This window comes from Mastigoproctus giganteus, chromosome 11 (genome assembly GCF_048544385.1).
Source record: "Mastigoproctus giganteus isolate SK-2022 chromosome 11, ASM4854438v1, whole genome shotgun sequence".
NCBI classification, from domain to species: Eukaryota; Metazoa; Arthropoda; class Arachnida; order Uropygi; family Thelyphonidae; genus Mastigoproctus; species Mastigoproctus giganteus.
The window spans coordinates 69,247,507-69,273,253 of NC_143585.1; the positions used below are offsets into that span (position 1 = coordinate 69,247,507).

Sequence of the window (25,747 nt, forward strand, 5' to 3'; positions counted from 1 at the left end):
AAAACAGATCTTTAAAGTATTCTGTTCTTTTGTTTGATACCTCTTAGTATAGAGGAGAAGCAAATTTAACGTTTATATTTTTTTCTTTCATTATTTGTTTTATCCAGTAGAACGCAGCTGAAACTGTTTATAATGATAAATGCCTTCGGGTTAACTCAAACTGTTCATTATAACGAGGTGTTGTTATAGCAAAAATTCTTCTTTAATAGGTAGGCGAAGTTTGTTAAAGGTTGGTATATGAAAAATAAACAAAACGGCACGGTTGCAGTGGATTCAGGAACAACACTAGACAGTGGTATGGTTAGAGTGGGTTCAATGTTTTTCCAACCCTCCATTGAACAGTGGAGAAACGTTGCCTCGTCTGACGTACCCCGGTTCCTGCATTTAACCTGTTCAGAGGATTAGAATAGGGTGAAAACAGCATGACTTCGTACATCCTGCCAGGCGTCAGCGATGAGGCTGGTGGTGGTGGTGGAATGGAGAGTGCTTCGTGCTGCACGTGGCCCCACCATACCAGTGGAGCAACAATTAATGCCACGGGTTTCCTAGACGCTTTTTCTATCCAGGCTCATCCCTTCATGGCTTCAGTGTCTTCATCTGCAAATAGGATTTTTCAGCAGGATAAGGTGCAACGCTACAAAGCCAGGAATATGAAGTACATTCGGCCTGCTTTGATGGCCTTCCCATTCGCAGATCTCATATCCAATTGAGAACCTGTGGAATAGTGAGTGAAATGAGCTAGTCGGAGTATAGATTTGCTAATATCCAATTTGAAAAGTCGAAATCAATTGAGTCGATATGGACCAGCATTCCTGTGGCACGCTTTCAACACCTCGTTGAGTCCATACTACGAAGAATCCAGGTATCTCTAATGGCAGACGGGGTAGGGCTACCTATTCACTATTAGGAAGGTGTTTCCAACAACGTAAAAATTTTCTGATATAGAGAAAATCTGTAAAGCGGGCCTGACATGTGGTTAGTATGTGTTGTTATGTCAGGCCTCTTTGCCACTGGGGAGCAGCCATCACCTGGACAATTGCTTCCCAATGCCGCCCACTGGCACGAGGAGCCGGGCCCATGTCCAGTATCTAACAGCATCCACTGGGCGCCAGACGTTTAATGGGTTTATATATATAACCCTTTAAATTTAGTTTCATTCAACAATAAGACCGGTAACTGGCAACCATCCTTTATTGAAGCTAGGCAGAATAATTCATCTCTTGTCTTTCTATATACATTTGACATTCTAATAACATGTGCTTCCATGTTTCTTCAGAGCCGCATAAGCAATTATTTTCATCTTCGTTCTAACCCAAGCTGAAATAACTTGGCCTTTAAAGAGCCATGTCCCGTTAGTAAATACGATGTAGCCGTCCCAGGAAAACGACATTTTTCCTATTATTGATTAATATGTTTTTTAAACTGAATTATTAATCTGATCACCGTCCCAGTTACACCATCTTGTTTTCCATATCTGATATAATTCATTTAAAAATCTATTTTTCTCCGTTTTAAGCTATTCTCTAGCTGACAATTTATACTAATTGTACTAACGTCTTTACCCTTCTTATAATGGTATTCTAATTCTCTGTATACTATGTGTAAATCCGGTTGTACCAGCTCCCGGTTCCACATGTCATTATAGGCACGGATACCGCATTATAAGATAACCGTAATGTCTTTTTACTTAAACCTCAATCTGCTCTAATTAACCTCATGAATGCAGCACAGAATGCCCCTAAGTTATTAGCCAATTCGTCCAAATGAACCGAGAAGTGTAATTTGTCGTCTAATATTATTCCCAAATTTTTACATATTTTATTTGCTTATCGTAAATTAATATTTCTGGTGGGCGGTCATTGTTGAATGATCCTTTAAATATCATCATCTTGGTTATTTTAATAGCATTAGCAGTGGCATATGATACAAGAAAGAAAGCTTACAGAGCATCAGCTAAAAAAAAAAAAAAAACTTTCCCATTTCACCTATCCATTATCTCCAAAAGTCCAGTTCCTCCTTGAATTTATTTAAGCTATCAACTCCCACAATGACACGTGGAAGTTTGTTCCAACAATCAACCACCCACTGGCTAAAGGCAAATTTCCGCTCTCATCTATTTTACAACTGTCTTTCCTCAATTTGAATTTATGCCCCCTCAGGTTCGGAATCCGAGCAAGAGGAAGAATACCATTAATATTGATCTAGCTCAAATCATCCAAAGCCTTAAACACCTTAATCAGATTACCTCGCATGTGCCTAGTCTCCAGATACTGCAATTTGCAGAACTTAAGCCTTTCTTCATAAGCGTACCCCTTTGTTCCTCTCACCAATCTTGTTGCCCTTCTCTGTACTCGTTCTAGCAACTCTACATCCTTCCTAAAATGAGGCGTCCAGACCTGTACGCAGTACTCAAGGGTAACAAAGGATAATCACCCTGCTAGCTAACTTCCTGTATATCATTGACAAGACCAATGAGTTGCTCTGGCAGCCAAAATTATGATATTAGGGTCACCCGTAAATGATTACATCTATCCATATATTTGTTTTGTCTGTAAATTACGTGTGTTCTCTGGTCGATTTGCCTGTTTTGCTGGAAGAAAAAACCCAGTTTCTGGAGGAAAGAATTTGCCATCTACGCCTGTGCCTAGACCGACTAACTCAGCCACGGAGTGAAAAAAGCCCATTAAAGTTCCTCGCGTCATCGACGGGATTCGAACCCGGGCCTTTCCTACCCGGTGTGTGGAGGACGGTGACGATACCACTGTACTACTTGCTCAGACGCTCTGGCAGCTAGCCTGCACTTCTCCGAAAACTTCATATCTGACTGCACAATTACCCACCCCTATATCTTTTTAATTCTCCACTACCCTGAGTGTAATGCCGCAGATGGTACGTTACTCTGGGGTTGCTGCTATCCATATGCAGAACTTTGCATTTTTTCAATGTTAAACTTCAATTGCCACCTGTCAGCCCCTCTGCTCAACTGTTCTGTGTTATTGTTGTTATTTGTTATTTGATTTTTTTAGGAGCATTAGCAACTAAGGCCATATTGCTCCTGGGATGTGGTGGTAATTCCCTGACCTCTCCGCATCCTCCATATTTGGTGGTCACGGGCTCGAACCCCGGTCTAATCAAGAAGCGTGTGCTACGCACTGCTGCTCCTGCCCACCTGGCTACGGAGGCGCCTCAACTGTTCTAGATCCTGTTTCAGCAACGTACTGTCATTAACCACCGTGCCAGCCTTTTTATCATCTGCAAACATGGACATTAAGCCTGATATACCTTCATCAATATCATTGATAAATATAGAAAGCAACAATGGGACCAAACACCCAGCCCTGGGGACTCCTCTAATAACATTAGTCCATGAATAGATATGCCTAACTTGTTAATAGACGCCCAGACAACCAGGTAATATTTTACTCCCTATGGTTTCTAACTCCATTGTAGAGTCCCAGGAATACATATGGCTAGATCACCTGCATATGCAATTCGATGACAGTGCTCATGACACCGAGACAGCCATTGACCCAAAACTAAATTCCAGCATATTGGTCCCCAGTCCTGGGGACCAATATGCTGGAATTTAGTTGAACCATGGGGACATCTTCTATATATGCTTGCATCATAACTAAGGTATTTGCCTTTACAGGTATTTTCCGATTAGAAAAATATAACTATATAAAACGTTGTATAACTGTCTGGTACAATTCATTCATTTATGGTGGGAGAGTGTGCCTTGGCACACACTCTCCCACCATAAATGAATGAATATAAACTAGCCTGTAATCATATAAACAAACTCATATAAACTAGTCTGTAATCAAGTCACAAAGGAGGTTAGACAGGCAAAGGCTGATTATGAAAAATCCTTGGCAAAGGATGCAAAGAAAAACAGCAAGGAGTTCTTTACTTATATAAATTCTAGAAGGAAGAGGATGAATCAGGTTGGTCCACTTGATGGTGGTGGTTTGACTGTTGATGATCCTGTTCAAATGGCCCCGAGTGATAATAGCAATATTTCCAAAGTGATTTTAGTCTTTTCTCTAAGCGAGACATTATAGAGATTGTTAAAACCCTTCCTTTATAAAGTTTTTTTAACATCATCAGTTGTTGTTTATGGGGTTTTAAGTGCAATGGCTACTTAGGCCATATTGCACTTAGAAAAGTGGTTCATACTGCCTGTTTGGTTCATGTAGAAGCAATTAGAAACGGCTATATAGTCCTATTCGTTTTAGGAAGGAGAAGAATTCTGCGATGTTTGATTTTTCGCCTATGATATGGCTAAGTGATAAAGGTACCTTTAAGCTTGCCAGAGAACTGAATGACACTAGTCGAGCATTATGATACAGAGTACATTCTAGAAGTATGTGTTTGACTGTAAGTGGTGAATGACAATGATTACACTGAGGAGGGTTATTCCCTGACAGGAGGAACAAATGAGTTAAATGAGTATGACCGATTCTGGCTCTGGTTAGGATTATTTCTTCTTGTCTGTTTGCAATGAGGTTAGAAGCCCATAATTTTGGTACAGGTTTAATTTGAAAAAGTTTATTATGAATTTGTGCTTGCCATTGTAGAGTCCATCGACCTTTACATATACTTCGGATCTTCATTTTATAATCTGTGAACGGTACTAAGGAATTTGTTGGGGCTGCTCTCGATGGATGTTTGGCAGCATCATCCGCAATTTCATTTCCTGGTATTCCAGTATGGCCAGGTATCCAGCAGAAAATAACCTTTTGTTGGCGCTCTCTCAGACGTATGAACTCTGTTCTAATGAGCTTTAATAGAGGGTGAGTAGACGGGGAGCTGTTTTGCAAGGCTAATAAGGAACTCTGCGAGTCTGTGTAAATTAAGCTCTTTTGAATTGACATGTGGTTGGTTGGTTGGTTGGTTATTTGATGTTTAATGGCGCATCAGCATCAAGGCTATCATGCGCCAAGTCTAAGGTAACAAAATGTAAATATTTAGAAATATAAAGTAGCATATCTAGTTAATATATTATAAACACTAAAATATGGCATAAAACATTTACAGTATATTAAACATTAGAGCAATCTAAATAGAACTATGTAAATTAATCAGTTGTAAGAACCTGAATACATCTGGCACATTGTCATCGTCGGATAAAATCTGTCTGAGTGTATAAGGCTCAGGCAGATGGTTAAAACATGAGCGGCGTTCATTACTAAAAAAAGTACATTCGACTAAAATGTGACGGATGGTTAAAATTGCTTTACAATGTCTACACACAGGACATTCATCAGCCCTCAGCAAATACGAATGCGTCAGGTGAGAATGTCCTATGCGTAGCCGAGCCAAAATTACTTCCTCCCGTCGGACCCTGCGCTGACTAGAATGCCAGTGCATTATTACAGGCTTAATTTCATTCAGCTTGTTGGTAGGGCACCCATTCCAAGATTCTTGCCAACGCGCACATAATTTTTTGTAGATCAGTTGCTTGCAGTCTGTATAGGGGACTGACAAGCGGATGGGATTTTGTGGCGCTGCTGATTTTGCCGCTGCATCAGCTAAGTCATTGCCTCTGATACCAACATGGCTAGGAATCCAGCAAAATCGAATATCAAATTTTAACTCTAAGAGCGAGTGTAGTATTTGCTGAACCCGGCATAATACTGGGTGAGTGGTCCTCACATTGGACAGGGCCTGTAATACACTTAGAGAGTCCATATATAGCATGCACTTTTGGTAGTGGTGGGTTTTTATATGATCCAAGGCCAGTTCTACTGCGTGTAGCTCTGCAGTGTATATGCTACATTCACTTGGAATACGACTGCAGATTGTTTTGCTTGGAAAGATACAAGCAGATCCCGCAAACTCTTCAGACTTCGAGCCATCTGTATAAACCGGTAAGAATTCAGAGTATTCGGCAAGGTGTGCTGCAAAGAGTTGCCGATATATACATGGCGATGTGTTAGCTTTCAGCCAACTCCTAAGAGTGAAATCACAAGACGGAGATCGTATATTCCAAGGGGGAAGGACTTGCTTGACTGACGTGGATATATTATCCAACGTGAAGTTAATATCATGAAGCAGCTCTTGAATCCTGATACCAAAAGGCCGACTAGCAGTTTTACGGGTATTATATAGATTTTCCCACCGTGGCATATAAATAGATGTCCACGTAGGATGGTCAGGCAGGGATTTTATTTTTATGGCATATTGTAACGACAATTGCTGACGTCGAAGCATCAGAGGTGGTTCATTGGCTTCAACGTATAGACTTTGGACAGGCGAGGTGCGGAAAGCCCCCGTGGCAATCCGAATGGCTTTATGGTGGATTGGATCAAGCCATCGGAGTACAGAAATTCTAGCAAAAGAGTAAGCTTGGGAACCGTAGTCAAGTTTAGAGCGAACAAGTGCTCGGTATAGACGCAATAATGTGCTTCTATCTGCTCCCCAAGAGTTGGAGGAGATAGCACTGAGCATGTTCAAACCCCTCATGCATTTTGTTCTAAGCTGACGGATATGGTGTAGGAATGTCAATTTTTTATCAAAGATAAGTCCCAAAAATTTTGTTTCTGCTACCACAGGAATTGGATTTTGTCCAAGTCTGAGTTCTGGGTCAGGATGAAGATTCCGTTTGCGGCAAAAGTGCATGCAAACGGTCTTTTGGGCAGAAAACTTAAACCCATTGGTTAAAGCCCAGGAACTAAGGTGATTGAGTGCTTGCTGCAATTGTCGTTCAATAACTCTCATGCTACAGGAGTGACAGAAAATACTAAAATCATCAACGTACAAAGCACTATTTACTGAAGGAGGAAGCTGTTTTGTAATGGAGTTAACTTTGACTGCAAACAGCGTTACACTAAGGACAGAGCCTTGGGGAACTCCTTCCTCTTGACAAAAGAAGCAAGACAGACTGGATTTAACACGAACCTGGAAGAGTCGTTTAGATAAAAAGTTTCTAATAAAAATAGGGAGGTGGCCTCTCAGACCAAAGGAATAGAAGTCTTTTAAAATACCATACTTCCAGGTTGTGTCATAAGCTTTTTCCAGGTCAAAGAAGACTGATACCAAGTGCTCACGCTTTAAAAAAGCATCGCGAATCGCTGTTTCCAGTCGGATTAAATGGTCCAAAGTAGATCGATTCCTTCGGAAGCCGCACTGAATTTTGTTCAAATGGTCGTTTGCCTCAAGGTAATATATATAAGGCGGGCGTTCACCATTTTTTCTAAAATTTTACATAAGCAACTGGTCAGAGCAATTGGACGATAGTTGCTAGGAATTTTTGGATCTTTTCCTGACTTTGGGAAAGCGAGGACAGTTGCCCTACTCCAAGAAACAGGAAATTGATCCTCTAAGTAAATTCGGTTGTAGATGTGTAGCAACAGCTCTAGAGAGTGAGATGAAAGATGTTTTATCATCTCATACTGAATTTCATCTGGCCCTGCGGCACTCACTTTCGAGGCATCAAGTGCAATAGTTAATTCTACTTCACTAAAAGGCAGGTTATAAGTCTCGGCTTTGCTTGAAGGGAAGTTAAGTTTTTGTTTCTCCACTTTCTTCTTTAAGACTAGAAACTCAGCAGAGTATGAAGTTTCAGCAGATATAGTGGAGAATACTTCTCCTAGAGCGTTGGCAATAGCAGTTGGGTCTGCTAATGTACAACCATTATATTGTAACATAGATGAAGGGACTGATGTGTATTTACCCTTCATCTTCCGAATTTTATTCCAGACGACTTTGGCACTGGTCATCTGGTTAATTGAGGATGTAAACTTGACCCAGCATTCTTTTTGGCTCTGTCGGCGTATAAATCGTGCCTTGGCACGGGCACGTTTAAAGGCTATAAGATTTGCGGTGGTGGGATAACGTCGAAATTTTCCCCATGCCCGATTTTGTAACTTTCTTGCTTCTTTACAATCTTGGTTCCACCATGGCTTTGGAAAGCGTGGAAATCGGGAGGATGTTTTTGGAATTGCAATTGCCGCTGCGTGGATAATACACTCTGTGATATACTTCACTGCTTCATCAATTGACTCCAGTTGAATTTGTACAGGGTCAAATTCAGTAAGCCGTGAAAATTTACTCCAGTCTGCTTGATCATACTTCCACCGTGGAGTTCTAAATGGATGACAAGGTTGTCCGTCCATTATGGTAGATATTACGGGGAAATGATCGCTTCCATAAGGATTCTGTTCCACTTCCCAGGAAAGCAAAGGTAGCAGAGAAGGCGAGCAGATGGAGAGATCGATAGCAGAGAAAGTACGGGTAGGCATATGGAAATAGGTGTTTATTCCCATATTTAGTAATGAAAGGCTGTTATTGTCAAGACAACGTTCAACAATACGACCTCGTTCATTAGTTTCTGCACTACCCCACAGAGCACTATGTCCGTTAAAGTCTCCAAGAAGTAGAAGAGGAGAGGGCAATTGCGTAATAAGATCGTCAAGATCTGCCTGGGAAATGTGTGTCCCAGGAGGCAAATATATAGAACATATTGTAAGTAAAGACCCTATAGCTAAACGAATGGCTACTGCTTCCAAGTTAGTGTTCAACAGAACTTGTGAGAAAGGGGTATGGTTGCCCACTAGGATTGCGACTCCTCCATGAGCCGGACCATCCCCGTTTCTGTCTTTACGAACAGCAGTAAAATTTCGCAAGATGGGGTCATCATTTGCCCTTAGGTACGTTTCCTGCAAGCAAAAGCAAACAGGTTCGTGTTTGCGCATTAGCATTTTGACATCCTCCATATTTTGTCGGAATCCACGACAATTCCATTGCAGAAATTTAGCCATTATTACTTGGAATTAGTGGAACCGTTGACTGGCTTCCGAAGTGATGCGGGTTTTGATTGGCCCGCTTTCGGTTTTATTCTGCCTTTGGGAAATTGAGGGCGCCCTATATCCATTTCTTCCTCCGGATGAAGATCCAGAATAGATTCTTCCACACTTTCAGCTTGTTCATTTACCTCCATTTCCTCCTGTACCTCACTAATAACAGGCGGGGTTTTAGTTGGAGGTGATTTTCCTTTAGGTGCTACTTCCTTGGGTGGTATTGAAATGGGAGTAGCGACTGCTTTATCTTGCTGTACTTGTGTCAACAAGTATCTAGCTTGGGGTGCAAAAGAATCACGTGGCGATATTGAAATATCAGTTTGCGTCGAAATTGAAACCTTCCTCAAAACTGCTTGTGCATAAGATTTTCCACTGTTTACTGGTGTTACCTGTTTCTTTGCTTCCACATATGGGATGTTCTGTTCAGTCTTAATTTTTTGAATTTGTTTCTCGTCTTTCCATCTTTGGCATGCTCTTGAATATGCAGGGTGTTCACCGCCACAATTCAGGCATGCTGGTTTCGAGGCAGAACATTCCTTTGTATCATGTTCTTTTGCTCCACAGCGGGCACAAGCGGGTGATCCACGACATGACATCTGAGAGTGGCCATATTTTTGACATTTGAAACATCGCAACGGGTTTGGAATATACTGTCTTACAGGACAGTTCAGATAACCAGCCTTGATGGAAGTAGGCGGTTTAGGTGTGTTAAATGTAAGGATAAGAACCCTAGTTGGGACTAGTTTTCCCTCCTTACGCATAAATATCCTCTTAACGGCTGTTACTCCTTGATCACTAAGTTCGGTGCATATCTCCTCTTCAGATGTTTCAAGGAGATCCCACTCGGCAATTACGCCACGCGATGTATTCAATGTCCTGTGTGGTGATGTCTTAATTGGAATGCCCCCAAGAGATGTTGCTTGGAGAAGCATTTCTGAATGTCGCACTGAGGAAGTTTCTACTAAAAGGTCACCCGATCTAAGTCGTTTTACCGACTTCGGGGACCCTGCCAGCCCTTCTAGACCCTTCTGAATAAAGAAGGGCGACATTTTACCTATTTCCTTTTCACCGGTAGAATGTATGATAAGGAATCGAGGTACAGGAGGTGGTGCAGCTTCTGTTCGGTGTTTCTTTTTTGATGATACATTATCTTCATCAGTTTCAGGTAGGGACCTCGTAGAGGCCCCAGAGGGGTTTGAAAGATTTAAATTACTCATAAGAGTAAAGAGAAAGTGTCTGATGCCTAAGTACCTCACCCACCACCGAGCCCAACGAGGGGACGCCCACTCGTGAACTAGCAGGTACTGCGTACACGAATGGGACGCCGAGTTCGCTTAGAGCACCATACCCACGTTACCAATAAGCCTTTATCCCGTCCCAGGACCAAAGGGAGGGAGACTTATTGGAACGCAGTTGACCCTAGCAGTAAAATACCACCCGCCGATTGATCCCAGTCGAGCCGATCCGGGACCGCCCGTCTTGTCGAAGCAGGGGCCAAAGTGGTGTATTAAGGCTGGGCCCCTCAACCACCAGGATCCCCCTTTCCGCTTCCACGGGTCGCGGCGCACGGCTGCACACGCCGGATTCCAATGTTGTAACCCTGGAACCAAGGTATGGGCGTTGGATCCCAGTGATGCTAATCTGGAAAACCAGCAGCATCACTGGGAGGTCCCCTCACCACGTACAGGTGCCCACGTCGAGGGGATTGACATGTGGAAAATACTTTCTATAGCAAGCTTTATGGCATATAATTCAGTCGTGTAACTACTGCACTCTGTTGGGAGAGATAGAGAAATGATAGTATCAGGGAGTACTACTGCTGCGCCTGATCCACTCTCAGACTTCGATCCATCTGTATAAATTTTAGCGAAGTCAGGATAACGTTGAGTATGCGCTATGTGGAGCTGTTGGATGTTAATATCTGATAGAGAGTGTTTACTCCACTGGTAGAAATAATTGTCGCAAGATGGCATGATGACAGACCATGGAGGATCAGGATCTATAGGATCTTGTAAGATTTTATTGAAGTGTATATCCCAATCTTCTGCTAGCTGTTTTAGCCTAATACCAGCAGGCCGAACTGTCTGTGGTTTGTTTCTATAGAAGGTCATAAACTGTGGATTGTAAAGTATTGGCCAATTAGGATGGGTCATCTGGCTTTGGATCTTGGTTGCATAATTCAGCAGCAGCATCTTTCTCCTGATATTTAGGGGAGTTTCATGAGCTTCAACATACAAACTTTGCACTGGAGATGTTCTGAACGCACCTAGTGCTGTTCTGAGAGCTGAATGTTGAATAGGATTGAGGCGAGATAAAGCGCTCTCCCTAGCAGAATCGAAGACAGGGGCACCGTAGTCCAGTCGAGATCTGATTATTGATCTATATAAATGTAGCAGGCTTTGGCGATCTGCTCCCCATGTTGTGGCTGATAAGACTCTTAGTATGTTCAGTTTTTTTTGACAAGTAGTGCGGAGATGTTCAATGTGCTTTTTGAAATTTAACTTATTGTCAAAGAACAATCCTAGTAGACGAGTACAGTTAGCTATGGGAAGAGGATGGTTATTCAAGTGTAGCTCAGGTTCAGGATGCATATTTCGTCTGGAGCAGAAATGTATGGCAGTAGATTTCTGGCTGGATAGTCTATAACCATTTTGTGTCATCCATGTCAGGATGCGATTCATTGATATTTGAAGTTGACGTTCAATGTAATGCATGTTTTGGGAATGACAGGAAATCGAGAGATCATCTGCGAATAGGTATGAATCCACAGTTTTCGGAATGAGTTCAATTATGATTTATTCTCATTGCAAACAAGGTAGCGCTGAGAACAGATCCTTGTGGAATTCCTTCTTCTTGAATAAAGATTTTAGAGAGGGTTCCCCGATAACGAACTTGAAAGGATCTCCGTTGTAGAAAATTTTGGATAAAATATGATAAATTACCTCTCAGGCCAAGAGAATGTAGATCCTTTAAGATTCCAAAACGCCACGTAGTGTCAAAGGCTTTCTCAACGTCAAGACAGACCATGACCAGATGTTCCTTTTTGATGAAAGCATTTCTGATATTTGTCTCGGCTTTGATCATAAGATCCAATGAAGATCGGTTTTTCCGGAATCCAAATTGTTTGTTACTTATCAAGTTTTGTGACTCAAGGAACCAGGTGAGACGGTGATGTATCATTTTCTCAAGAGTTTTGCTGAGACAACTGGTGAGTGATATTGGTCTGTAATTTTGAGGAACCGAATGATCTTTACCGGGTTTTGCAATCGGTATTACATAAGAATGACTCCAGGAGCTGGGGAAGATATGTTCAGAAAATATTCGATTATAAAATAAGAGCAGCGAAAAGAGTGATCTTTGATCCAGATTTCGGAGCATTACATAATATAACCCATCAGGGCCAGCAGCACTGTTTCTTGAGTTGGTAAGAACTTGCTGTAGCTCGAACATGGTAAATGGCTGATTATAAGATAAAGCAGAATTGTCAGTGTAATTCAGTTTGGACCTCTCTGCAACTGTTTTACGTTTTTGGAATGATTGATCATAAGCATTACAAGAAGACAACAGAGAAAATACAATTCCCAGTGCATTTGATATATCTGTGGGATTAGAGAGTTCTTGTCCATTCCAGTTTAGTAGCGGGGTGGATAGAGGTGGAAATTTATTGTTTAAACATTTTATTTTTCTCCAGATTAATCTGATATCGGTATTTTTATTAACTGATGAGGCGAATTTAATCCAAGTTTCTTTTTTTGCTTTGCGTCTGATGTAGCGAGCTTTAGCTCTGAGCCGTTTATAGTTAATAAAATTGAGGGTGGTAGGATTTTTGCGGAAAAGATTCCATGCTTTGTTTTTCTCTTTTTTTGCCTTATTGCAATCTTCATTCCACCAGTAATTTATTTTTCGTCTATTTCTTGCTTGATATTGAGGTATGGTGACTGATGCAGCTGCCAGGATTTGAGTCGTGATGTGCTCAGTAACACTATTCATGGAATCGGTCTGAATGATATCGTTGTCAAATGAGATGTGCGATCTGTATTTTGCCCAGTCAGCCTTTGAAAATTTCCATTAAATTGGACTTTCTGTTGGGTATGAACAGGATGTTTGAATTTTGCAGATTAATGGATAATGGTCGCTACTATAAGGATCACTCAGAAGTATCCAATCTATACTTGGAAAGAGTATTGGGGAACATATGGAAAGGTCTATAGCAGATGTTGAGCCAGTAGGGAGATGCACATATGTAGGAGACCCAGTATTCAGTAATGTTAAATTCTGCCTATCGATCAACGTTTCGATAAGCTTACCTCGTCTGTCTGAGGTGGGGGAACCCCATAATGGGTGATGTGCATTAAAGTCGCCTAGTAAACAAAACGGTGATGGTAACTGCATAACAAGATCTTCAAGTTCCTGAATAGTATACTGATGTTTAGGCGGAAGATAAATGGAAACCAATGTCAAAGTAATACCACTAACAACATGCGTGGCAACGGCTTCTAAGGATGTTTGGTTTTGTAAGAGGAAGATGAATCTGTCTGCTTTTTATACGTAGGTTGTTTATGACGGTCAGATTTAGATTTTTCTTTTCTAGGAAAATTAGGGCGTCCTGAATCATTTTTATCCTCCATATCTCCATCTGCATATAATTCAAGAAAATCTTCTTGGTTGGGCATATCATCAGTATCCATGTTTGTTGGTTGTTTCAGTTCCACACTATCTGATTTATGCAATTTTTCTGCCACTGTATTGTGGGTTATGTTCTGAGTTGGAATTGTGAGTGGCGTATTATTACTTTGGTCCACTAACTGTGATTCAGATGTAGGCTGAGTTGATAGTACTGATCGAGCCCAGTCGGCGATCGATTTGTCTGGAGAGACTGACACTTCTGTCTGACATGCTACTGATTTGTAACTATGGGCAGCCGAAGCATAAGTAGTTTTTGGAATACTTGATTTTACTTGTCTTCTAGCTTCTTGAAAAGATACTTTATTTTCAGTCTTGCATTTCTGTATTTTTTTTCCTAGCTTCCAAAGATCACAATCTTTTGAGTAGGCTGGATGATTGCCCTTGCAATTAGGACACTGCGGAGTTTGTGCCTTGCATTCAGATTGAGTGTGAGTTTTGCAACCGCAGTTTGGACATGTTGCATCTCCACGGCATGCTGTCTGGGAGTGGCCAAATTTCTGACATTTGTAGCATCTCAGAGAGTTTGGGATAAAGGGCCGAAAACGACAGTTTAAATATCCTTCTTTCACTGAGGATGGTAGATTCGACGGACTAAAGGTTAAAATTATGCTACGGGTTTGGACTAAGGTGCCGTCTTTTCGTATCATGATTCTCTTGGCCTGAGTTACATTTTGATCTTTTAGTTCCTGAATTATTTCTTCCTCGGAAACGTTCAATAGATCCCATTCACTGATCCCTCCCTTGGAAGAATTCAGGGTGTTATGTGGAGTGACTTGAATTGGAATTCCACTTAAAGATGAAAGTTTTAACAGGAGGTCAGAGTGTCTTGGAAGAGAGGTCTCTATTAGCAAGTCACCAGATTGAAGACGTTTCACCATTTTTGGAGATGCTGCTGCATTTACAAGGCATCGTTGTATGATGAAAGGCGAAAGCTTGCTGACAGGTTGTGAAGATAGAGACTGGATGATCAGGAAAGCTTGAGCTTCCTGCTTGTTTGCATCCTTTTTTAGTCTTTTCGACAATGAGAAGTCATGATCAGTTTCGTGGTTGTCATGTTGCGAGCTCTTTGGCTCTAATCGTGGGAAATCATTAGTATCCATGTTTACTCCTTTTAGCCCTTGGAGAAGGACTTTCTTCTCCCAGACTACCAGCCCCGCCACGTGGAGGCAGGAGCAGTGCCACCAGTGACCAAGCGGTTATTAAGATTAGTAGAGTGAGTTGGTATTTAATATAAATACTAAAGAAGAAAGGTAGATTCCCTTTCTGGGTTCTTACGTAAGATTTTTTAAGCAAAGAACCACTTTAAGTGAACAAAACAGAAGAAAATCGCACAACAAAAATAGAACTATATCACTTTCAAAGATCACTTTATAAGTCGCAGGGAAAAATCGCTTGTCATTATCGCTTGGCACTCGGGGCCATCACCAGTTGATCCCACTGTATAGAATTCAAAAACTGTCTAAAACCACTGTAGTTGCCTTTACGAAAACAAAAACCGTTTCCTTTACCCTTGATGGTAGTTACATCTTTAAGTTGTTGTTGTTGTTCTGGAGGCTTAATGGCACATAAGCTGCTAAGGCTATAATGTGCCTATTCACTTATTATATTAAAACATGAGTTTTCCCTAAATCAAAAGAAAATCTGAAATCAGAAATAATTGAAAAGCCCAGTTTGCCTGAGAAAGTCAAAAAATTCAGAAATATTTGCCTTATCACCAATGAGATTTTCAAGAGTTATTGGTTTATGGAGATTAACCAGTGAGATCAAGGATGAAGTTCTGGCTTGTTTATAATAGGGGCAGCCAATAAGAATATGTTTTACTGTCAAATTATTAGAACAATGTGTACATTGTGGTGGATCATCTCCTGTGAGTAAATGAAGGTGGGTCAGATGGGTATGTCCTATTCTTGCCCTTGAAAGGACTACTTCTTCTTGTCTCGATGTACGGATACTGGAGTGCCAGATTTTTGGATCATGTTTAAACTGAAAGAGTTTATTATTAGTCTGAGAGTGCCAGAGTGCTGTCCATTGTGATATGCAAGCAGCATGAACAGTTAGTGCATAATCTGATGCTGGAACAGGGATATTGGTTAAATCAAAAGTAGTTGGATTTTTTGCAGCTTTATCGGCCAGTTCATTGCCTAAAATACCAGAATGGGATGGAATCCAGCAAAAAGTGACCAGTTGGTTGCGTTCTTTAATTTGCAGTAATAAGCTTCTGATTTCATTAAGAATAGGGTGGACTTCATCTGAGGAATTACATAACGACATGATTGAGCTGAGGGAATCAGTGTAAATAACTGATTTGAAGGAACTGTCTGAACAGAGATTTTCTAAAGCTAATTTGATTGCATATAATTCAGCAGAAAATATACTAAATTCTGATGGAAGGGAAACTGATACAGTTGTATTCGGAAACACTGCAGCTGCTCCAACATTTGAATTAGATTTAGAGCCATCTGTATAGATTGGGGAGAAGTCAGTATATCTTTGAGTGTGAACTGCATGAATTTGTTTGACATTTGATGCTTGCAAAGTATTCTTTCTCCATTGACAGAGGTAAGAGTCACAGGTTGGAAGAGGAGGAGGAGTCCATGGTGGCTGAGTACATGTGGCTACTTGTTGTACGGAATGGACGGAAATATTCCAAACTTGCTCCAATTCAAGAAGGCGAAGACCAGCTGGCTTTACTATGCTAGGTTTGTTTCTGTATAAGATTTCAAATGGTGGGTTGAAAAGGTATGACTGAACGGGATGAGAGGCACAACTTTGTATCTTTACAGCATATTTGAGTAACAGTGTTTTCCTGCGTAAAGCTAGTGGGGGCTCGTGAGCATCAATGTAGAGACTATGTGCTGGCGACGTTCTGAATGCACCAATTGCAATTCTCAAAGCACTGTGCTGAATTGGATCAAGCCAGCGTAATACACTCTTTCTGGCAGAATCATAGACAGGAGCACCATAATCGAGACGGGATCTGATTAATGCCCTGTATAAACGAAGAAGCGAGGTACGATCTGCACCCCATGTTTGGGCAGATAAAGCTCTGAGTATGTTTAACTTTTTTAGACATGACGTCCGTACATTTTTAATATGGTCTAGGAAATTTAACTTGTTGTCAAGGATTAATCCAAGAAACCTGATGTTGCTGGTGACTGGGACAACGATGTTAGAAATTTGAAGTTCAGGATCTGGATGGAGTTTGCGTTGTCTACAGAAGTGGATGGCAACTGTTTTTTGCTGCGAGAGCCGATAGCCGTTGAGGCTTGCCCATTGTTGAATTTTATTAAGTGATATCTGAAGCTGTCTTTCAACAGACCTCATATTTTGAGAATGACAGGAGATGGAAAGGTCATCTGCATAAAGGTAAGTCTCAACTGTATTTGGAAGCTGCTTAGTGATAGAATCTATTCTCAGAGCAAAAAGAGTGGCACTCAGTACTGATCCCTGTGGAACACCTTCCTCCTGGATGAAAGTTGTGGAAAGGGCATGTTGGTATCGAACTTGAAATGATCTAGTATGTAAGAAGTTCTCAATAAATATAGGAAGGTTGCCTCGTAGTCCTAGAAGGTAAAGATCACTAAGTATACCATACCGCCAAGTGGTATCAAAAGCCTTCTCTATGTCTATTGAAACCATTACTAGATGTTCATGTTTGACAAAAGCATTACGGATGGCAAATTCAGCCTTGACCATAAGGTCTAGGCATGACCTGTTTTGACGAAAGCCATATTGACTATGGCTCATTAGCTGTTCCGACTCTATGATCCAGACGAGTCTTCTGTGGATAATTTTCTGAAGAATTTTGCTGAGGCAGCTTGAGAGAGATATGGGTCTATAGCTATTCGGGTTGGATGGATCTTTTCCAGGTTTCAGGAATGCCAAAACTGTACAGTGATGCCAAGAAGCTGGAAAAACATTTTCTAAAAATATGCGATTGTAAAGGACCAGGAGGCAGCGCAAAGCTTTGTCATCAAGATGTTGTAGCATGACATAATAAATCCCATCTGGCCCGGCAGCACCATTGCGGGCAGTTTTAATGACATGTAAAAGTTCAGAATATTGCAGAGGTTTGTTATATGGGAGAAGACGGGCAGTTTGAAAATGAATAGCATGCTTTTCTTCAGTGTTTTTAATTCTTTGGAATGAGGTAGGATAGGCTGTTGCTGCTGAAATTTCGGCAAAAGTATTTCCCAAAGCATTAGCTATATCTACTGGATTAGAGAGATCTTTCCCATTCCAAGAGAGGATTGGAGAAGGTATGGTAGGAAACTTACCAGACAGCTGTCTAATTTTTTTCCATATTATTTTGGAATCAGTATTTCTGTGAAAACTAGAGGCAAAACGGATCCAGGATTCTTTCTTTGCTTGCTTTTGTATGAAGCGTGCTTTTGCCCTTAACTTCTTATAGTTAATAAGATTGACTGTGCTCGGACATTGCCGGAACAAATTCCAAGCTTTATTTTTTGCTCTCTTTGCTGTGGTGCATTTGTCATTCCACCAGTAATTATGATGCTTTCGGCCCGGGGGATTTGATAGTGGTATTGTATTTTTAGCCACATTTAGAAGATGCGACGTGATGTAATCTGTGGCATCATCAATATGTTGGAGGCGGATTTTTTCCTCATCAAGGTCAATTGACGATTGAAATTTTGCCCAGTCTGCTCGGACAAATTTCCACTTTCTGCACGGTTGAATTGAAGGAGTCTTTGCTATCAGAAAGTTGCATACTATTGGAAAGTGGTCACTGCCCATGGGATCATTTATTACATTCCACTCTATGGTTGGGACTAGTACTGGTGAACAAATTGTGAGGTCTATTGCTGATGTGTGTCCTGCTGGGAGCTGTACGTGTGTCGGTGCACCAGTATTGAGTATACTGAAATTTAGTGCCTCTAAAAAGCTTTCAATTAGTCGGCCACGTCTATCCAATTTGGGAGAACCCCATAATGGGTGGTGCCCGTTAAAGTCCCCTAATATACAGAGAGGTGGAGGTATCTGTATAAACAGATCTTCAAGATCTCTTAAAGAGTAAGAACGGTTTGGTGGTAGGTAGATTGAGATAAGTGTTATTGCACTATGGAGAGTTATGCGAACAGCAACAGCTTCTATTTCAGTTTGGATTGGGATATGTCTAGTTGGGATCTTCGAGTTTACTAGGATTGCTACCCCACCATGGGCAGCATTAGCGGTATTTCGATCTCTTCGATAAAGGCAATAGTTCTTTATCGAAGGAGAAATTTGTGAGGTCAGGTAAGTTTCCTGTAGACAGAAGGCAGCTGGAGAATATCGGTTAATTAAGTATTGAATATCGTCGGTGTTGCAACGAAAACCTCTGCAATTCCATTGTAAGATACTGTGGTTCATTTAGGTTTAGTTGAGGATGATTCATCAGACTGTTTTTTGTTTGAGCACTTTTTCCGGTCTTTTTTTGGGAAGCTGGGGCGCCCAGTATCCATAGTGTCATTTGCATGAAGTTCTAGTATGGGTTCCTCAAGATCTGAGTGTACATCTACTTCCATACTATTGGTGGATGATTCAGGTTTCTTGTTGTCTTTGGTAGTTTTTAATTTTTCTTTATCATGCGAGACTGTCCGAGTATCAGTTGGGATGCTGATTGGAGTGTTGGTCGATTCACTGGTTTTAGTTTGATGTGTGTCTTTTCCTGAATTAGATAGTGTATTTTTAACCCAATTAGCCATAGATGTGCTGGGGGGTATTGATACATCTGTTTGTACTGCTGTTGAAATAAAGCTTCGAGTGTGAGACGCATATGAACGACTGGGCATGGTCAACATAACCTGTCTGCGTGCCTCAGGGTATGTGACTTTGTGTTCAATTTTATACTTTTGAATTTTCTTCCCTGTTTTCCACATTTCACAGGATTTTGAAAATGCTGGGTGACTTTCTTTGCAGTTAGGGCAAATGGGACTTGATGCTGAACAGTCTGCTTGTGTATGTTCCTTGGAACCACAAATAGGACAAATAGCTTCTCCTCTGCATGCTTGTTGGGAATGTCCATATTTTTGGCATTTAAAACAACGAATCGGGTTAGGAATATAAGCCCGAATTCGGCAGTTTAAATAGCCAGCTTTTACTGAGGATGGCAAATCTGGGGTACTGAAGGTTAAAATGATTGACCTAGTTGGGACGAGATTTCCATCTTTTTTGGTCATTATGCGTTTGGCGTTGGTTACTTTTTGATTACTCAGTTCTTGAACTAATTCCTCTTCTGATATTGTAAGTAGGTCCCATTCGGTTATAACGCCTTTCGAGGAATTTAAGGTGTTGTGTGGAGTAATAGATACTGGCAGGCCACCGAATGTAGTTGTTTTGAGCAGCCACTCGGAATGTTTGGAGTTGGCTGTTTCAATTAATAGGTCTCCAGATTGCAGTCGTTTAACCATTTTTGGTGTTCCAGCAATCGATTCCAGAAATCTTTGGATGACGAATGGTGATAATTTGCCTACAGGTTGGTTGGAGAGAGAGTGTATGACCAGAAAGTTTGGCATTTCATTGCACTGAACTTCTCTTCGGAGCCTTTTTGCTTGGTTCACGTCTTCATCATTAGGTTTGTCTAGCCTTGAGTTTGAAGGCTCTAGAGGTGGATATTCATTTTTATCCATCGTTGCTCCTTTTAGCCCTGGGGGATAACTTTTCCCCCAGATTACCGGCCCCGCCACGGGGAGGCAGGAGCAGTGCCGCTCGGAGGCCAAGCGGTTGAAGTGTTAGTTGGTTAATAGAACAAGAAATATAGGAAAAAGAAAGGTGAGTTTCCTTTCTGTGTTCTAACTTGTGGTTTTCAAGTATAGAACTAGTTATAAAAGAAAGGCTTTTGGTAGAAACGTAGGAACTTAAAAGGAAATAACTTCAATCACTTTAGAAGAGCGCTCTATATATCACCAGAATATCGCTTGGCCTCGAAATACGCTTGGCACCCGGGGCCACATCTTTAAGTAAATCCCACATCAGTAGACTGTGATCACTGTCACCCAGTTCACCCAGTGGTTCCTTTATCTGCAAATTCCTAATGCTCATCACTGCTGATAATCAGATCAAGAGTATTACTCCCCTCTGGTTGCCCATCGAACCTCTCCCTCTTGATGTCATTAGTTCCAACGTGTACATCACCTTTTCTGCCCGTAAAAGATGATGACGTTGTAGGGTAGATATCATCTTTTGCCCCTGGCAGACATACCATGGTCCTGTTCCACCTATCCTTTTTGCATAATATATTCCCCGTCTCCCTGACAATAGAGTCACCAACAATAACTAGTTCCTGTGGGACCAGCACATTCTGCCTTGGAGTTGGCCGCTGTGTTGCCTGATGCACAGGAGTGAGCTCTGGTACTGAGTTGGGAAGCTGAGAGCTTGATGGGCCCCTGTTATTAATTTCCTCGTTGGCATCCACCCTACACCTCAAACTCTCATAGACGCCAATCAGAACGCTGAGTTGGCGCCTAATTTCTTCACAGTCTCTGCACCTAGCACACATATATGTCCAGCTCGTGTCCTGTTCTAGACAGGTCAGCAAACATTTAACATTTCGCGCATTTTTTTAGGCCGTGATGCGTTGGAGAATCGCCCCCTTCGGTTAACCCCCGAACCACAGCATTCTGGCTAATCTGTGAGCATTGCTTTGCTGCTCTAGTCTGGGTCATGTTTAAGTACAATTTAATTAACAATGAAATTTAATAATATTAATAAATTTTACTGATTAATCGATAATACTATACTAAGCTAACAGATTTCTAATACAGTGCTACGTGTTTCGCTATAGTTAACTTTCAAAACCGCTATCTAAATTCAAAATAAACCAAGGAGCTTGACTAGGACTATAAGCTACTTATAGAAAATAATTTAATATAACAATTAAGTTACTAAAACGGCTAAATATAATTAAAAACTTGGCGTTCGCCGGAACTGCAAAATCTTGTCGAACACGTGGATTGGATACCTTACCGATATCGATATTACTGAGATATTGTTCCGAAAAGGAAATATCGATCAAGAAAGAATAAAAAAGAAATTTTTTAGGTACAATACAGTGTACATTAATTACTGAATTCTGTCAGATTCGATGTAAAACGAAACTAAAATGTTCAATTTGGGTAATCCTTTCGATCAACATATTAAAATATGTAAATATTTGTCACGCTGTAGCATAAAAATATGCAAATTATTTAATTACAGTAGCATTATCCAATTAGAAAATTTTCTCCAGAAAATAAAAATCTAAAAAGGGAGGAAGGGGGAGACGTGTTAAAGTTGGGATTAGTGCACATGCTAGCAGGATTAAGGAATTAGCGGAGCAATGAAAACCTTGTGATTTCGATAGAAAAATACCGAGAATGGAAACTCCATTTCGAAAATGGGACTAATAAGACTAGTTGAATGGGAACTTTAAATTTAGCTCTCGAAATGCTAAAAGGTATAGACAAAATTCAATTAAAATTAATGAAGGAAGAATTCTAATACCGCGCAGAATGGATTTTACATCCTTCCAGATTTATCGATGATGTATTCAAGTCACAAAATAAGAAAGATCCTATTTCAATAATCCTACTTATGGAGACGAGATGCCATTCAAATAGAATGGTTCACATTACAACTGAACTATCGGTTTATTGTATTACGCGAGCATTTAAAACACGGTACCATTGTGAGGCGCTTAACAGAAGAATAGAATTACCACAGACAATGGAGGAATCGACTCTACCATCCGATTATGAAAAGGAGCTGGTTCCTCTACAAAGTTCCTCGTTGGTTTCTTGTGGAAGTAAGAAATTGTCCTGTTCGAAAAGGATGAAACATTTGTTCATTGGCTATGTACCAGATGTGGGGAGATATCTGAACTGACCACTCCAGATTCACGAAGGATAAGATATGACGGTGGTAAATCGCGAGACAGTTGACCTGTTTCCACCACCATATGTTATTTATTAGTACGGTGTGTAATGTTGATTTTTTCCCCAGAGATTTTCCAATTACTTTTCAATGAAATCCTTTTTTGTAATGCCAAGGTACATTAGTAAAAAAAAATGTCCAAAGAGATTTGTTACCACGAACATCAAATGCTTCTTTTTACGTCTGTACGTCCACCTAAATAATGTGAGACTACCTGTGCGCGGAATTATTTTGATCTTTGATACGAAGCAATGCGGTGTTTTCAAGATACTTATTGTCCACATTGGACAAGTGATATATGGTCTACGGACAATAACACACTTATTGTCTTACTTAATGGCTCCAGCCTCCTAAATAAATCTTTTTTGTTTCATTGCGCGCAGAGGACACGACTGTTGTTTGTCCAAACTTGTGGGAAATGATTTGTTTCACTTGTGCAAGCTTTTCTTGTTTGGGAGTTCTAAATGCACGTGTGTATACGCTAGTACTGTCTGCCGTTTATAACGCCACAGGCAATCTACAAGTTGATAACTAAAGGTAGCTAACAGGATAGCTTTGGTGATGTACAGCTGTAAATAACAGTGCGTAAGTGGATCTCTATATTACGTTGTCTTGAAATGCACTGGGGTATACATATATATTCGTTTAAGCCACAGTTACAGGTCAACGAACCAGCTATTTTGGTTCCTACAGTATCATTTATCGGGGGGAAAGTTTCATTTTCAGAAATCTCTTTATTATGGTGCATATTCTTTTAAAATAATAAGGATGTAAAGGTAGAATAAACCATTTAAAATTTGAACGAGTTTAAAATATAAACAAAACCACCCCTGTTAGAGAATGCACTCCATGAAAATACGATACTTTACCTAGTGGAAGAATCAGACCTGCATTTTCTACTATTGAGGTTGTTTTGGATCAAAGCCAAGTTATTTCAGATCATGAACCACTACTATACAAGCTATAGGATTACAACTAGCTAACAGTTTACTTCTAGTCGTATAGTTAGCAGAAAATCCTGGTTAATGTTACTATATGTACATTGTCCAGTCAGACATTTATGCCCACCTGCCTAGTGGGTATATCTTCCTCTTGTTGTCAGTACCGCCGCTATACGTTTAGACACCCACTCTACGATGTCTTCAGGACATGGTAGAGGGGGTATCTGGAACAGTCCGTGTTGGAATAATCATATGTCGGAACTGTCAATCCAGGCAATCGTAGAGAAGTCCTATGGGATTCATATCTGAAGGATTTGGTGGGCACCTTTAAGTCCCTTTCCTGTTGGGTGAGCCATTCTCAAACAATATCGGAAACATGGCAGGGCGCTTTCATTTCCTGCTGGAACACTTGTGTCATCCCAGCATTCAGTCACCATGAAGGGGTGTACCTGATCAGACACAACGGGTTGCTAGTTTTTCAACATCCAGGAGTATGACAACTCCAAATAGTTTCAAAGAAAATATCCCCATACCAAAACACTACCGCTACCTTCATGTTTTTGTCGGTGTGATTTTTCTACAGAGTTTTTCGCTGTACCCTCCGTCTACCGTCCATACAGCATAGCAGGAAATGTGATTCAGCGGAAGAGGCAACTCTTTTCCAGTTGTCAATGATCCAATGACGCTGTTCAGATGTAAAATTTAGGTGTCGTTGGCAATAGGTGGCCGTAAATATGGGTACCTTGACCAGGCTCCTACTCCAAAGGCCCATACGAAGTAGATTTCATTGGATCGTGGTCAGCTGTTCCAACGTTCTCTATCTATCGACCACACGACCATCAATGAGTTGTGGTGGTGACACGCCATTGGCCCAGCGACTGCTGCTTTGTATACTATCCGTCTACTCTTGGAACACCTCGACGGGATGATTGTACCTGACAATCGCCCCATTTTCGCAGTCCGTCAGATCACGTTCCTTTCCCAGCTAAGCAAATACTCCATATGAACCCCATACCATGAACTTTCAGTATCACATTTTCCAGTACTCATCGGGACACCTTTGCCACCAGGCGGTTGTTATTATTGGATTTTAGGAGCATCGGCAACCAAGGCCATGTTGCTCCGTGTATATTGTCTGTAAATTGTGTGGGTTCTGTGGTCGATTTTCTGTTTGTTGGACAGAAAAAAAAAAACTAGTTTCCGGGAGAAAAACCTTGCTACCTTCGCCTGAGACCGACTAACTCAGCCACGTTGTGAAAAAGACCTAAAAAATTTCCTCACGTTATCAACGGGACTCGAACTCAGGTCTTTTCCCACTAGGTGTTGGGAGGACGGATATCCTACCAACTGTGCTACCGCCATGAGGGAAGGAATAGCCGAGTGCTAAAACTAGTGGATAATCATAATTGATCACCCAAAAGCCATTATTTTTGTTCTTTTGTGGCAGTAAGGTTTCTTCCATTTTTTTTTTATTCTATTACAAATGCAATGGGACATTCATAACACTCCTAAAGACCGCTGTCGAAGCAAAAGGGCAAGTGTATAAGCAAGTTCCAAGTATGATTAAACGGTACTACCACCCATCCGGGGCGAGTCACCAGAGATTGAGACGTTGGCAGAACATTCTAAATAAAATCTGTCTCCAAAAATCGACTCGATCTTCTCATCCATTACTTTCGGATAATAATAGGCCCACCAACACAAAGGCCATCGACGAAAGAAACGGCGGATATCTATATATAGTCGTGTATTAGAAGGTGCTAATAAAATAATCATACGGACCTGCATAGACGATCGATCTTCCGACGTCTCTACAAGGTGTAACTGCTATTTGACACCGACGACCTCGTGCTCTCGACAGGTCACGCCGTCCGTCAAAGTGATGCCGGCGGTAGCTTGGATTAAATGCCGCGCTACAAGTAGAATGCGGCAGAAGGAATTATCGGGGTTCCTCATCAGCATAACCAAAACTCCTCCCTCCGAACGCTCATGAATATCGGATTGCTTTTAGAGCAGATGCATTTGTAATATGAGTTCGCCACCAAAATGCAATTCTCCCTATCCGCACTTCAGTGGCATCTGCATTGTATCGGCTGAACATCGCATTATTATATCACGATTGGGGAGACAGCTTGTGACGCTACCACAAATGAAGCGCTCGCCACCCTAAATGCGTCCTTGTCTCTTAGTGACAAGTTAGGCAGAAAATACGGATCATCTTTCTCTTCCCGGCAACGTAGGAGTGCATTACACCGTCTTACCAGAATATGGTAGAGCTGAAAAGTTAAGGGACGAACCCAAGAACGTAAATAAATCAAAAATATTTTAATAGATTAAGGTAAAAATAAGATGCCAGTGAGTCCTTCGTTTACTAAAAAAAAAACACCAGGAGTTGACAAGTTTCTATCT

At 41.1% G+C, this 25,747-nt stretch overlaps 1 protein-coding gene across 4 annotated transcripts in view; it reads right to left on the reverse strand.

Annotated features, from left to right (window-relative positions):
• LOC150078095 (teneurin-m-like) overlaps positions 1-25,747 on the reverse strand; it is a 287,032-nt gene that overhangs the window by 107,593 nt on the left and 153,692 nt on the right. The window lies entirely within an intron of this gene.